Source organism: Coregonus clupeaformis, unplaced genomic scaffold (genome assembly GCF_020615455.1).
Source record: "Coregonus clupeaformis isolate EN_2021a unplaced genomic scaffold, ASM2061545v1 scaf0377, whole genome shotgun sequence".
In the NCBI taxonomy this organism is placed as follows: domain Eukaryota; kingdom Metazoa; phylum Chordata; class Actinopteri; order Salmoniformes; family Salmonidae; genus Coregonus; species Coregonus clupeaformis.
Window position 1 is genome coordinate 338,610 of NW_025533832.1, and position 12,929 is coordinate 351,538.

The 12,929-nt window shown below is 38.8% G+C and overlaps 1 protein-coding gene across 2 annotated transcripts in view; it reads right to left on the reverse strand.

Moving 5' to 3' along the window:
• LOC121563380 (raftlin-like) overlaps positions 1-2,916 on the reverse strand; it is a 77,965-nt gene extending 75,049 nt beyond the window's left edge. For both annotated transcript variants that reach the window (XM_045215140.1, XM_045215139.1), the window contains exon 1: positions 2,372-2,916. The gene's annotated coding sequence lies outside the window, so the exon portion shown is untranslated. The remainder of the gene's footprint in view (positions 1-2,371) is intronic.
• Positions 2,917-12,929: the final 10,013 nt, after the last annotated feature.

Genomic DNA, 12,929 nt, shown 5'->3' on the forward strand with positions numbered 1-12,929 from the left:
GTGAATGGCACACAGCAAGAATTAAAATAATAATGCGAAAGAAGAAAAGCCGGTTAATAATAGAAATATGAATTATTTTGGTTGTCATATTATATTTTCCAAAATATAGGGATAGAGATTTCAAGGAATGACTCATTGATTTTTGTGCGAACTTGCTGGAGGCAGGTCTTTTTTTATTACAGCCAACTGAAACCAAGTTTTGCTTTTCAGATACAGTATCAACAAGTCCTTGAACATTACTTGATCAATACTGCTGCAATTCTTGACCACCCATTACAAGAGTCAATTTTCCTTCGAGAAATACAGTATCAAAGCAGTGTTTTCTTCCTCGCTTAGCCACTTCAAAACAAGTGAATACTGGATACCACCATGATTTCTCTTAATATCCATTCTTAGTACTCTAAGGCTATGCCAGAGGCTTGAATAAATTGGTATTTTCAAAAGCCCATCACTAAAGAAATCTTTGCCACAGATCTTGTACCCAAACATTTCAAAGGACATAGATGTGATGCTTATGCAAGAGTATAATCCATTTAGACTGTTATCGCTGTCAGGAGAAGTGCAAAAAATTACCCGTCATCTTCCAGCAAGTAATCAGGCTAAGCTGTTTACCCAAATGGCCTTCAATACGGAGGGAGGCACTTGTAGGGAGGCAAATAGGGATAAATACAGTATGTGTGGGATTGTGTGTAGAATCTTTCAATTTGGAAATATTATTTCAGTAATTCTCAGTTTTGGTTCTGGTTTAAAGTATGTTTTATTGGAAGATAGATTTTTTAAAACTATGTTCAAGTACTATACTGTAAAATGCTATCCCACACAGTCAACTTTTTCCTACTCCCTCTGTGAATGTTTGCGCTGTTCAGTAGAATATAAATCAAGGTTTAAATCAAGCATGACATGTAGCAAACATATGGGAACTGGATTAAAAGTTTGAACGTCAACGCAGCTGGACAACTGAAGTCAATGTTTAGAAAATCTGTGAACATGAACAACTTACTGAAAAACACAATAGTGAGTTCATACTATGTAGGCCTTATAGATTATATCAGGCGAGTATTCAATGTGACAACGTAATTATATGAAACTGTTACTGCTCCAGCTCCCTCGCGTCACCTTTTGCCCCATCCATTATTCTCTCTTTCAAATAAGGCCTACAGTATGGAGCAGATACCACAAAGATTTCCCCATTCAGGGCTGGCCAGTTGTATTTGGGTTGTGGCTAGTCTGTGATGCAGTAATATGGGGGTTCCTGGTGTTTCCCTGTGTGTGTGTGTGTGTGTGTGTGTGTGTGTGTGTGTGCTAGCTCGTGACCCAGCAACAATAAAGGGTTAACAGCCCAGTGCTCACAACCCACCAGCTGGAACTGATTACCAGTTCACTGAAACAGCACTCACAGAACTCTCACTCTCTTCCTTTCCCACTCCCTCCCTCTCTCATTCCTTCCTTCTCTCTCTCATTCTTCCTGTCTGTGTGCTTTCCTCTCTCATGCCCTCTTCTCCTTTCTCCCAACCTCTTATCCCTTCTCACATCCTTCAACTTGTTCTCTCTACTTTCTCCCTCCCTCACTCTCGCTTTCTCTCACACTGGCAAACACACGCACGCACATGCACACACACACGCACACGACACACACACACACACACACACACACACACACACACACACACGCGCACACGCGCACGCACACGCCACACGCACACGCACGCACACACACACACACACACACACACACACACACACACACACACACACACACACACACACACGCACGCACGCACGCACACACACACACACACACACACACACACACAAACACACTCTCTCTCTGCAGTAGAGGCTAAGGTGTAACACTGTATGTCAAGCACATCTTGAAATACCATCAGGGTTCAGTGATTGGAACCAGGTAGACATTTTTGGCATTCTCACCCCTCTGGTACCACACGTGACTTCAAACCAACCACCTCATTGATCTGCATGATTACCGCTCTGAGCATGAGCGGGTGTTTGTGTGTGTGTGTGTGTGTGTACGTGCGCACATGCTTCTGTGTGTGTGGGAGGAGTGTGGGTTGGGGATCAGGAGTTTCTTGTAAGACATTGCACACAAGCCAAACTTGTGGCTTGCGGCATCCCTTGACTGATACATGCATCCTCATTAATCTGCCTCTGAACGGTTGTTATGCTATAAACAACTACAACACTAAGTTGTCTGTGACTTCTGTCCAAAGAGTTGTACAGTCTGTCTTTATCAATGTCTTCTCCTCAAGGCTACATATTTATATTCTCAAGCCCTGAGAAAATAAATAAGACTTAAAGGATGTAGACTAGTGGTAAACACATGCAAGTTAAAGTAGAAAAAAGAGGGAGTTACCTGATCAGACGCTGTTGACTACAGGAGTTGGAAAGTTCACTGTTGAGCTCAAGAGAAAGCAACTGGACCGGCTCCTCTAACAAACACACACATTCTACTGACAGAAGAACAGCACAGCGCAACAATCCACGCTCAGATCCTCTGCGATTCTTCACTCAGGTCCTGTCGATACAGCTGGAACAGAGGCTTTTGGCAAAAGAGGAAAAAAAGATATCGAGAAGACTCAAATCTGGATGGGATCACTAGCTCCGCCAGCTTGTCCTATCCTCGCCAGAGGCTCACTAGCTAACGGTGCGCAGCAAACACTTTGAGTGCGTGCGTTTAGGTCATGCTCAAAGTATGCCTCGGCTATGTTCTGCAAGCTCAGGGAAACCACATCCTGTCACATATCTACCTCCTCTCTCTCCTGCTGTTTGCTCTCTCTCTCTCTCTCTCTCTCTCTCTCTCTCTCTCTCTCTTCCTCTCATGTGATTGTCTGAAGCGACAGAGCGCTCTGACCCAACCTCTGTTCGGCGCAGCCCCTCCACCCCTCTCTCTTTCCCTCTCCCTCTCTCTCACTCACTCAAGGTTTCTCCGGCAGCCGCACCAGTTCCAGTCGACTGACTGAAGAATCCATCTGAGGATGAGGCTGGGGGAAAAAGGGAGGGCAAGAGGGAAGGAGGGAGGGGTGGGAAATACCAGAGAGAGAGAGAGCGAAATGAGGAGAGGTGAGGAAGCAAGGAAGGGTGTACAAGGAGTGCAAGTGGAAAAAGAGCTGGGGAGACAGAAGGATGGAAAATAAAAATAGTAATTTCAAGGAGAGATATAATGTATTATATATACCAGTATATTCCTTGAGAATTTGGTGGGGTTGACTATGGGTAGGGTACAGGGTGTGAGGATGTTTTGGTGGGTAAGTTGGTGTGTCAGCACTTCTGTGGTGACTATGCATATTTAATACGGCCCTGTCGAGGCCCCCTATAGCTGCATATTCATTATTCACACCAGTCTGTGAGAGGGACCACTGCTCTGAAGATAGTTGTCTGACACAGAAACCAGTGATTTTCACTGAAGCAAAACAACACGGGAAGGCAATTGCAACGTAACATGGAAGTCATTCTTCATGCAGGTGCAGTGGTGGAAAAAGTACCCAACTGTCACACTTGAGTAAAAGTAAAGATACCTTCATAGAAAATGAAAAAGTGAAAGTCACACAGTAAAATACTACTTCAGGAAAAGTCTAAAAGCATTTGGTTTTAAATCAGTGGAGGCTGCTCAGGGGAGGACGGCTCATAATAATGGCTGGAATGGAGTATAATGGAATGGTATCAAACACATTCGATGCCATCCATTTCGGCCATTATTATGAGTAGTCCTCCCCTCAGCAGCCTCCACTGTTTTAAATATACTTAAGTATCAAAAGTAAAGTTAATGTAATTGCTAAAATATACTAAAGTATCAAATGTAAAAGTATAAATAATTTCAAATTCCTTATATTAACAGAACCAGATGGCACAATGCGTTATATTTATTTATGTATAGCCAGAGACACACTCTAACGCTAGCTTTGCAAACTAAGCATTTGTGTTTAGTGAGTCTGCCAGATCAGAGGCAGTAGAGATGACCAGGGATGTTCTCTTGATAAGTGTGTGAATTGGACCATTTTCCTGTCCTGCTAAGCATTCAAAATGTAACGAGTACTTTTGGGTGTCAGGGAAAATGTATGGAGTAAAAAGTACATTCTTTTCTTTAGGAATGTGAAGTAAAAGTTGTCCAAATTATAAATAGTAAAGCACAGATACCCAAAAAACTACTTAAGTAGTACTTTAAAAAATTTTTACTTATGTACTTTACACCACTGTGCAGGTGGATGGGGCAGATCAATTATGGGACGTCAGCATTGGGTCTGCTGTGTACATGTGGGTTATTGCATCATTGGGGACACTATTCCATCCTGGAGCAGCAAAAACATTTCTGGACAACACACTGTTGTCTGAGTATTTTGTGTCTGAGTATTTCAGATGGAGCCAATGCTTTTCCAATGGGAGTCATCTGTTAACAGATGAATGACACAGAGATGATTTGTCAGACAAAAAACGCACATGGTCCATCTTTTGATGGCGGCAACTCGTCTGAAAAAAGTTGACTTGAGTTGTACTTTTGACAGACAATGATGTACGTCATATACGATTCCATCCGTATTCAGTGGGTCTGTGGCCTAATTGCTTAAATGAAGGACCAGAGGCAATGCCTTGAGAAAGATCCCATTTCCCTGGAGAAGTCAGTAGACAAGGTGAGCTTACCATGAAGGCAGAAATCACAAGGAATCTCACGTTTATTGCGAGTGAGTCATCACATTTGAGCTGACAAATTGGCTGAGAAGCACTCCTTTATCCAACTAGATGACAAATCGTGTGCAAATAAAGTTGAGTTTGGCATTCAAGATTCTGCTCTAAAATGTCCTTTGCGTTACTCATTGGAAATGTTGTCAATAATCATATGCATTTTCCTTGCTCTGCACGCTGTGCAGATGATACCCTCATGATGCTCTTGGTCATAAGAAGCTTATGAACATGTCAGACCTCTCTGAATTGTTGTAAAAAATGGCTTGCGTTACCTTTGATCATGGCCTGACATTTGAAAACCACATGAAAAGCATATCCATGACAGCATACTTCCATCCCAAGGAACATTTCTTGAAATACACTACATACATCTCACAGCATTTCCGGACAAAAATGATCATACAACATCAAAGTTATGCTTAGAACATTGTGAGAGCTTCTGAAAGCATTATATGGAAAGCCACTCTGCAATTGAAAGAATCCTGGCCTCAGCCCATTTAGTTGTGCGCTCAAAACAGGGCACTTTCATCCAAGGGCATACACTTCTCCCAGTGGTGTTGGGCCTCAGTCAGAAGGCAACCATTTCTTCGGGCCACAAATTAATGATGCCTCTGTTGAAAGCTTGAGATTCTCTCTTCTACTACACAACAGGAGCCCTATTAGAGTTCAAACTTACCCCCTAAAAGCAAGAATAGGAACTGCCAACACACATCTAGTTCTGGGCTACACACATCCAACTTAATATGGCATATTTAGCATTGGAGTACATTTTACAGGCAAAGGTGACATTGGATGAAAAACTGTTCCAGGAGTACTACTCTGCCCTTGGAGAAGCTTTCAAGCACCACGTAATACGCAACACTGATGGTAAAGGTTGGGTAGCTGTTTTACCCCTTGTTATAAGTTACAACTGAAATCAAAAGCTGCCAGTCTGCCAGAACAGCTCCTTTACTGAAGCCTGAAGAACAGTATTGATCATCCACAGTGTAATTGCCACCATGTTTAGTCGCGGGTAATCAGTTTATAATCTGTCAAAAATAATAATGTTGAGAACAAAGGACATTTACATGATGTCATTAGAGTGAATTCTTGGTTGGTGTTATTCGGTTTATACTTGACTGTAAACTTAAGATGACCCTAAAGGAATGCAACACTGGTTTTACTGACATTTACCCACTGATACAAGCCCAGAAACCATTACAATGGGATAGCATCACCTAGCTTTAGCCGTAGCTTTGTGCATGCTGGTGTTTCATAAATGCTTTATACAAGAGTCATACTCAAAATAAGTGTAAAGAAATTGCTTAGATGGGACTTTGTGTCATTGTAGCATGACTGTAAACACTGTCAAATCTTGAGAAATGTAGTTGAGAATAATTAACATGACCAAATACATTTCCAGATTCACACGTTCAATTTTCTAATTAGTTAGCTAACTTATGTGCTGAAAAGTAACAGTAAATTTGCTACATTTTAGACAGAGAAACATAATGACGAGAACTGAAAAGAAACATTTGAAACATATTGGAAATTTAACCAGGGTTTATTGACTGACAGTACTTTAACAAGGAATTCATAAGACTTTTTCTTGCATAATACAGGTTCAGTGGACCCAGTTATTGTATGGGATGCCTTTAGAGGCCATTCAATTAAATATTCATCCCAAAAATAAAAACGTTATTGGTCAATGGAGAAAAATATAAAATCTAACATTACACATCAATGGTATTGATAAATGTACTACAGAAGCACTGAATAATCTAGACACAAAACAAAATAAGTTTGAGGCACTTAATCAGAAAAGATCAGGCTTCACTTATCTAAAAAAAACTGAACAAATTGGATGGAGAACAACAAAAAATGCCTAAACCTTTAATATAGAAACGCAAGAAAAAAGAAACTATAGAAAATAGTTAAACATTGGAGAAATCCTTCTCACCAAAGGAGATTTTGAATGAGGAGGTAAAATATTGTAAAGAAATGTTTTATTGTCAAGTTCACAATGAGTTGTGATATCCTTCTACCAATCTTTTTTTAAACTATGTGACAAAAAACAAGATTATTGTGAAGGCCTAATTACACAGAATGAATTATCGATGGCAATTAATTCCTTTCAGATTGGGAAAACCCCTAGCCTTGATGACATTCCAGTAGAGATATAAACGTTTTATGAACTACTGAAAGATCCATTACTATCATGTTTTAATTACTCGTATATAAATAGCAAACTGTCAGACACACAAAAAGAGGGACCAATCTCTCTCCTACTGAATCAGGAACCAGGGGGGCAGTACAAAGACCCAGTATCTTAAAAGAATTGGAGGCCACTCACCCTTCAATGTTGCGACGCAAAACTATTGGCAAAATGTATTGCTTAGAATTAAAAAAGGTAATACCGGACATTATTCATCACAATCAGACGGGATTCTTAAAAGGAAGCTATATTGGAGACATTAGACAACTACTAAAATTTTTGAAAATGATGAGAATGCAGGGAAACCAGGTATAATCTTTATAGAAGATTGAGAAAGCTTTCGATACAGTACGTCCAGAATCTGTTTATAAGTGCCAGAATTTTTTTTACTTGAGAAACTTATAAGATGGGTAAAAGTCAAGTACAACAATCCTTTGTGTAAAATAATAAGTTATTTCTCTGAGAATTTTGAATTGTCAGGAGGAGTAAAACAAGGAAGCCCTCTGTCACCATACTTATTTATTATGGCTATTGAAGTGTTAGCTATAAAAATCTGTGCTAATGATAACATTAAGGGGCTCAAAATTAATGGATTAGAGACAAAAGTATCAATGTAGGCTGATGATTCAAGTTCTCTTGAGTCATCAATCTTCAACACTGAAGGACCTTATTGAGGGCCTGCATAATTTCTCCAGTTTCTCTGAACTAAAACCCAACTATGATAAGTGTACTATATTACGGATTGGGTCTCTTAAAGATACAAACTTTAAAATTGCCATGTTGTTTCTCGATTAAATGGGCGAATGGTGAAGTTGATGTGCTTGGTGTACATATCCTGGAAAAGGTTGAGCGATCTTGCAATTATTAACTTCGATAGAAAGCTTAGCACAATAGATATGATTTTGCAACCATGGAGAGGGATACACCTGTCCATCTATTGGAAAGTTACACTTGTTCATTCTCTAGTGATATCACAGTTTACATATTTATTAATGGTTTACCGACTCCAAGATAATCCTTTTTCAAGTCATGTGAGAAGAAAATAGTAAAAAACAACAATTCAATATTAAGGCATTAAACCTCTCAAAGCCCCCATTATACCGAAATGATATCTAAATCCAAACTGGTTTTCCAGCAGGCTACTCAGGCTGCGTCTACACAGGGAGCCCAATTCTGATATATATATTTTCCAATAATTCGTCTTTTGACCAATCACATCGAACTTTTCACACCAGATCTTTTTCAGAGCTGATCTGATTGATCAAAATACCAATTAGTGAAAAAAATATCAGAATTGGGCTGCCTGTGTAAACGTAGGCTAAGAGAGGCACATCCAATGTTCAAAAGGGGACCTTTTGCTATTATACAGATTAAAACCAACCATTTCAGGTGGCTTGACAATGGAACACTATTTAAAGTGTCCTTCTTTTTAAATGAAGCCATACAGAGTTGGTTACAATTCCAATTTCATCCTCCAGAAGAGGCAGAACAAATATTACAGCAAATAATGTGGCTAAACTCCAATATACTGATAGAGGAAAGACACATTTATTTGAACAAAATGTATAAGGAAGGTATCATTATAAATGATATTGTAAATAAGGACGGTAGAATTGTCACAATAACAATTAACAAATATTTATGGAAATGTACAGTATGTTCAATACAAAAGTATAACCAACTCATCACATCTCTGCCACAAAAATGGAAGAGGCAATTACTCAAAAGAGAAAGGAATGAACTGGTTTGTCTGCCTCCAATGAAAAACAATGCATGGCTTAAAATGAATAGTATAAATCGTAAAATGTATCAGTTTCACTTAAGGTCAAGAGGTTTGACAACCATGCAGCATAAAATTCAAGATAGTTGGGAAGAGATTTGATCTCCCAGTACCATGGCATCAGGTTTATCCAAACAATTGGCATATCAATCAAAATAAAATTATGCTCAATATATGGGGCATCGAACAGTGAGCCCTGTGCAGACTGCGACGAGGAAACAGAATCAACAGATCATCTCCTTCCATGGTTTGCTTTTGGAGTCAGGCCCAGGAGTGGTTGTTAAGTCATAACGTAATCAGATGGACCTACAAACAGTACTGTTATGAGATCTGAAAAACCACGATCAACTAACGGGAAATACGATCATACTCTTAGGTAAAGTATTTATTTTTAGGGCAATCTCGGTAGAAATGGTACAAAGAGAGATGTTTAAGACGTTCGTAAGACATCACAGTAAAATAGATGGATGTATTGCAAAAGTAAAAAGTAAAATTGTAGTGTACTGGGAAAGATGGCTTAGTATGTGGACATTTGAGGATTGGAATTAAGATTAGTGTACAGTATATGTGAGTTAAAATAGCTGTAAGTAGCAGTAGAAGACATATTGTTGTCCATTAGTTTACTCCAATCAGGGGAGGGGTGGTATGATAAAAAAGAGGGGGGAAAATAAACATTTGGACGTACACTCCCCTCCATATGTATTTCGATAGAGAAGCATTTTGTTGTATTATATATATATTTTTTTACATTTGGCTCTATACTCCAGCATTTTGGATTTGAGGTTAAGATAAATCATATGAGGCGACAGTACAGAATGCCACCTTTTATTTGAGGGTATTTTCATAAATATCTGTTTTACCGTTTAGAAATGAAAGCACTTTATGCATCTAGTCCCCCCCCATTTCAGGTCAAGTGCTGTATTTAGACAAATTCCCTTAGTGTATTAAAGTAGTCAAAAGTTTTGTATTTGGTCCCATATTCCTTGCACTCAATGACTACATCAAGTTTGTGACTCTTCAAACTTGTTTGATGCATTTGCAGTTTGTTTTGGTTGCGTTTCGGGTAAAGTTTAGCCCAATAGGAACTGAATGGTGAATAATGTATTGTCATTTTGGAGTCACTTTTATTGTGAGTAAGAATATAAGATATTTCTGAACACTTCTACATTAATGTGGATGCTACCATGATTATGGATATTCATGAATTAATCGTTAATAATTATGTGAGAAGGATACAGAGGCACAAAGATCTCCTGCCCCCCGTCCAAAAAAGCTAACCTCCCGTTATTGGTAATATGTGTTTTGTTATGGCCTATAACCTTCTAACTCAAATCATGCCATTATCAGGATTAATTTAGAAGTGTTCAGGGACTAGATAAAGTGCTTTCATTTCTAAACTGTAAAACATATATGCATGAAAATACCCTCAAAAAGGTGAAATCCTGTTCTGTTGCCTCATATGAAACATTTGATCTATAATCCAAAATGCAGAGCCAAATGTTTTATTTTCAACATATGGAGGAGTGTAGCTGCCACATCATTTTTATAACAAAGTGAGAATGCCCTCTAGTGTTTATTACTGAAGGTACAGTTTCACATAGCTCAAATATTCAAGAGACACTGGACAAATGGAACTGTACAGTCTGAGGATAGTTCAATATCTATGTGTCATACAACTGTGCGTGTGTGTGTGTGTGGGGGGGGTTCAGGGATTAAATATTATTTAAAAAGGGGCAATCAGGGATTGGTACATCCATTTTAGGACTTTTAAATTAATGTACTGTAATGCCATTGAGTCTTGAAAAATATAACTTATAAAATGGCTCGTGATCTTATTTCAACTGTCTTACCACATCAGGACCAAAAATATAACAATTCCCAGAAGCTGAAATTGTCCCAGTTCTTCCATGGCCTGCATACTCACCAGACATGTCACCCATTGAGCATGTTGGGATGCTCTGGATCGACAATGTGTTCAGAGGTCAGAGAGCATATACTGTATTTGCTGCACCCACAAATGTATAGTATGTATGTAGAGGAACACCCAGTTAAATATACAAACATCAAGTGTTCTTGACAGAGGTGAATGAGGGTAAAGGTGATATGATATTGAAAGACATGACGTGAGTGCTTGGTTTCGCCATATTCTCTCATTGCATTAAGTGTGTTGGGCGGCAGGTAGCTTAGTGGTTAAGAGCGTTGTGCCAGTAACCGAAAGGTCGCTGGTTCTAATCCCTGAGCCGACTAGGTGAAAAATCTGTCGATGTGCCCTTGAGCAAGGCACTTAACCCTAATTGCTCCTGTAAGTAGCTCTGGATAAGAGCGTCTGCTAAAATGTAAATAACAATACTATTCTCATGTCTACTTACCAACTTTCTCTGTGCCCTCTGGACATATTGCAGCATTTTAGGGATAGAGGGAATCGGTTTGGAAGAAATTAATTACACCTTGATTATGAGACATTTGTTTATTAGTAATGATATACAGTCAATTCAGTGATTCATTGGTTTATTAATACAAGTTCATGAACAAGATCTTGATATAAAATCAAGTAATAACCATAATCAAAATGTTATTTGTTAGGTGCCTTTCTGAACACCCAAAGTCACCTTGCATCATGATAAGTGTGTACAAACTGATATCCAACTTTGTTATGTCAGTTACCAACTTGTTAAACCTCCGAGCAGATAGCCTTTGCATAATCACTAAATCCTTCTATATTGACTGACCGTATAGAACAGGATTTTGTCATACACGCTAAACATTAATTAGTGTGGCCCAGACACAGTGGCTGGACAGGCCCCAAAGGCAAAGTCTTTCAAGCCTGACAAACCTTCAAGCTAGAACAAACTCAAGGAAGATAATTTGCCATTGTGAGGTCCCTACTTTCAGAATTGGCATTCCATTCCAAACAAAGAAATGCATCCACTCCATGCCGTTGACGCCATCCATAATTGTTCTTTTATTTACACTAGTATTTACAGAGAGCTTCTCCTTTCTTTGTGGAGGTTTGCAGAGTGGAGAAACTACACCCCATATTCTTACAATTTCATATTTACTTCTGTCAGCTTTTCTCAATGCTGGTTTCTAGATGTATTGTTGTTCTGTATCTATTGTCTAATATTGACAGCCTCTGCATCATTAGTAGTGAAAGAAAAGGTGAGCCTACCACAGTCACGAATATAGCCTGGAGTTGGCCCTATAAAAGGAAAAAGAACAGCACCAAGTGCCACTCAACCTCTTGAAGACCCATGAGCAGGTAAGCCTCTTAGCTCTGCAAGAATGACAGATCCTTACAGTATTACTATTCTAGAAAATGCAAGTTAAAATATGAGTTCATCAGTGTCCGTGATGTGCAAAGGTTAATCTCTTGATTCTCAAAGGATTGCCCATTTTTATTGTTTAGTACCATTTTTGTTTATGGCTATCAATGTGAATATGTTAGTGAGAAAATACAAAAGTTTGTTAAAATACGGTAACAAAAACGCAATAGATACTATCATAGAGTTGTGCAAAGGTTCTGACAACACGTAAACTAAGGCAAGGTACTCCATTCTGATCATGTGGATTCTTTTTCTAGATAGGTGCAGTCTCTCCCTCCTGGATTTCAGGCACAATGTTTGCGTTATTGGTTTGCATCCTGACACTGCATGAAGTGTACTCTGTGTGCAATGTGGTAAGTACTCATATGAATTACTGAAAAGAAAACCACATACGGAATCAAAAACAGTACATTAGATATGAGACCAATTACATTTTAATGTATTTATTAAAGTTCTTACTACTTTTCATTCTTTCCCTTGATCCATCTCCTGCTGTGTCCACAGCCAAGTAAGTACAATGCCTTACGAACATTCTAACACAGTGCACAGTGAAAGTCTACACACCCCTTGCAGTCTCCACATTTTGCTGCCTTAAAATTACATCTAAAAGGGATTACATTTAATATTTTCCCTACAGAGCTACACAACCTACTCCAGATTTTAAAAGTAAAAGACAATTAGAGAACATTTTCCAAATCAATTCAAAATTAAATGAAAATGTCTTGATTGCATATGTCTTGACACCCCAGAGTTCATACTTGGTTGAAGCACCTTTGGCAGCCATTTCAGCATTTAATAATTTTTAATAAGATTCTACTAACTTCGCACAACTCTTAGGGCAACATGTATTCATTGTTTTGTCAAAATTGCTAAAGCTCAGTAACTTTGGCTGGGAATCATTGATGGACAGCAATATTCAAACCTTTTTTAAGCAGAT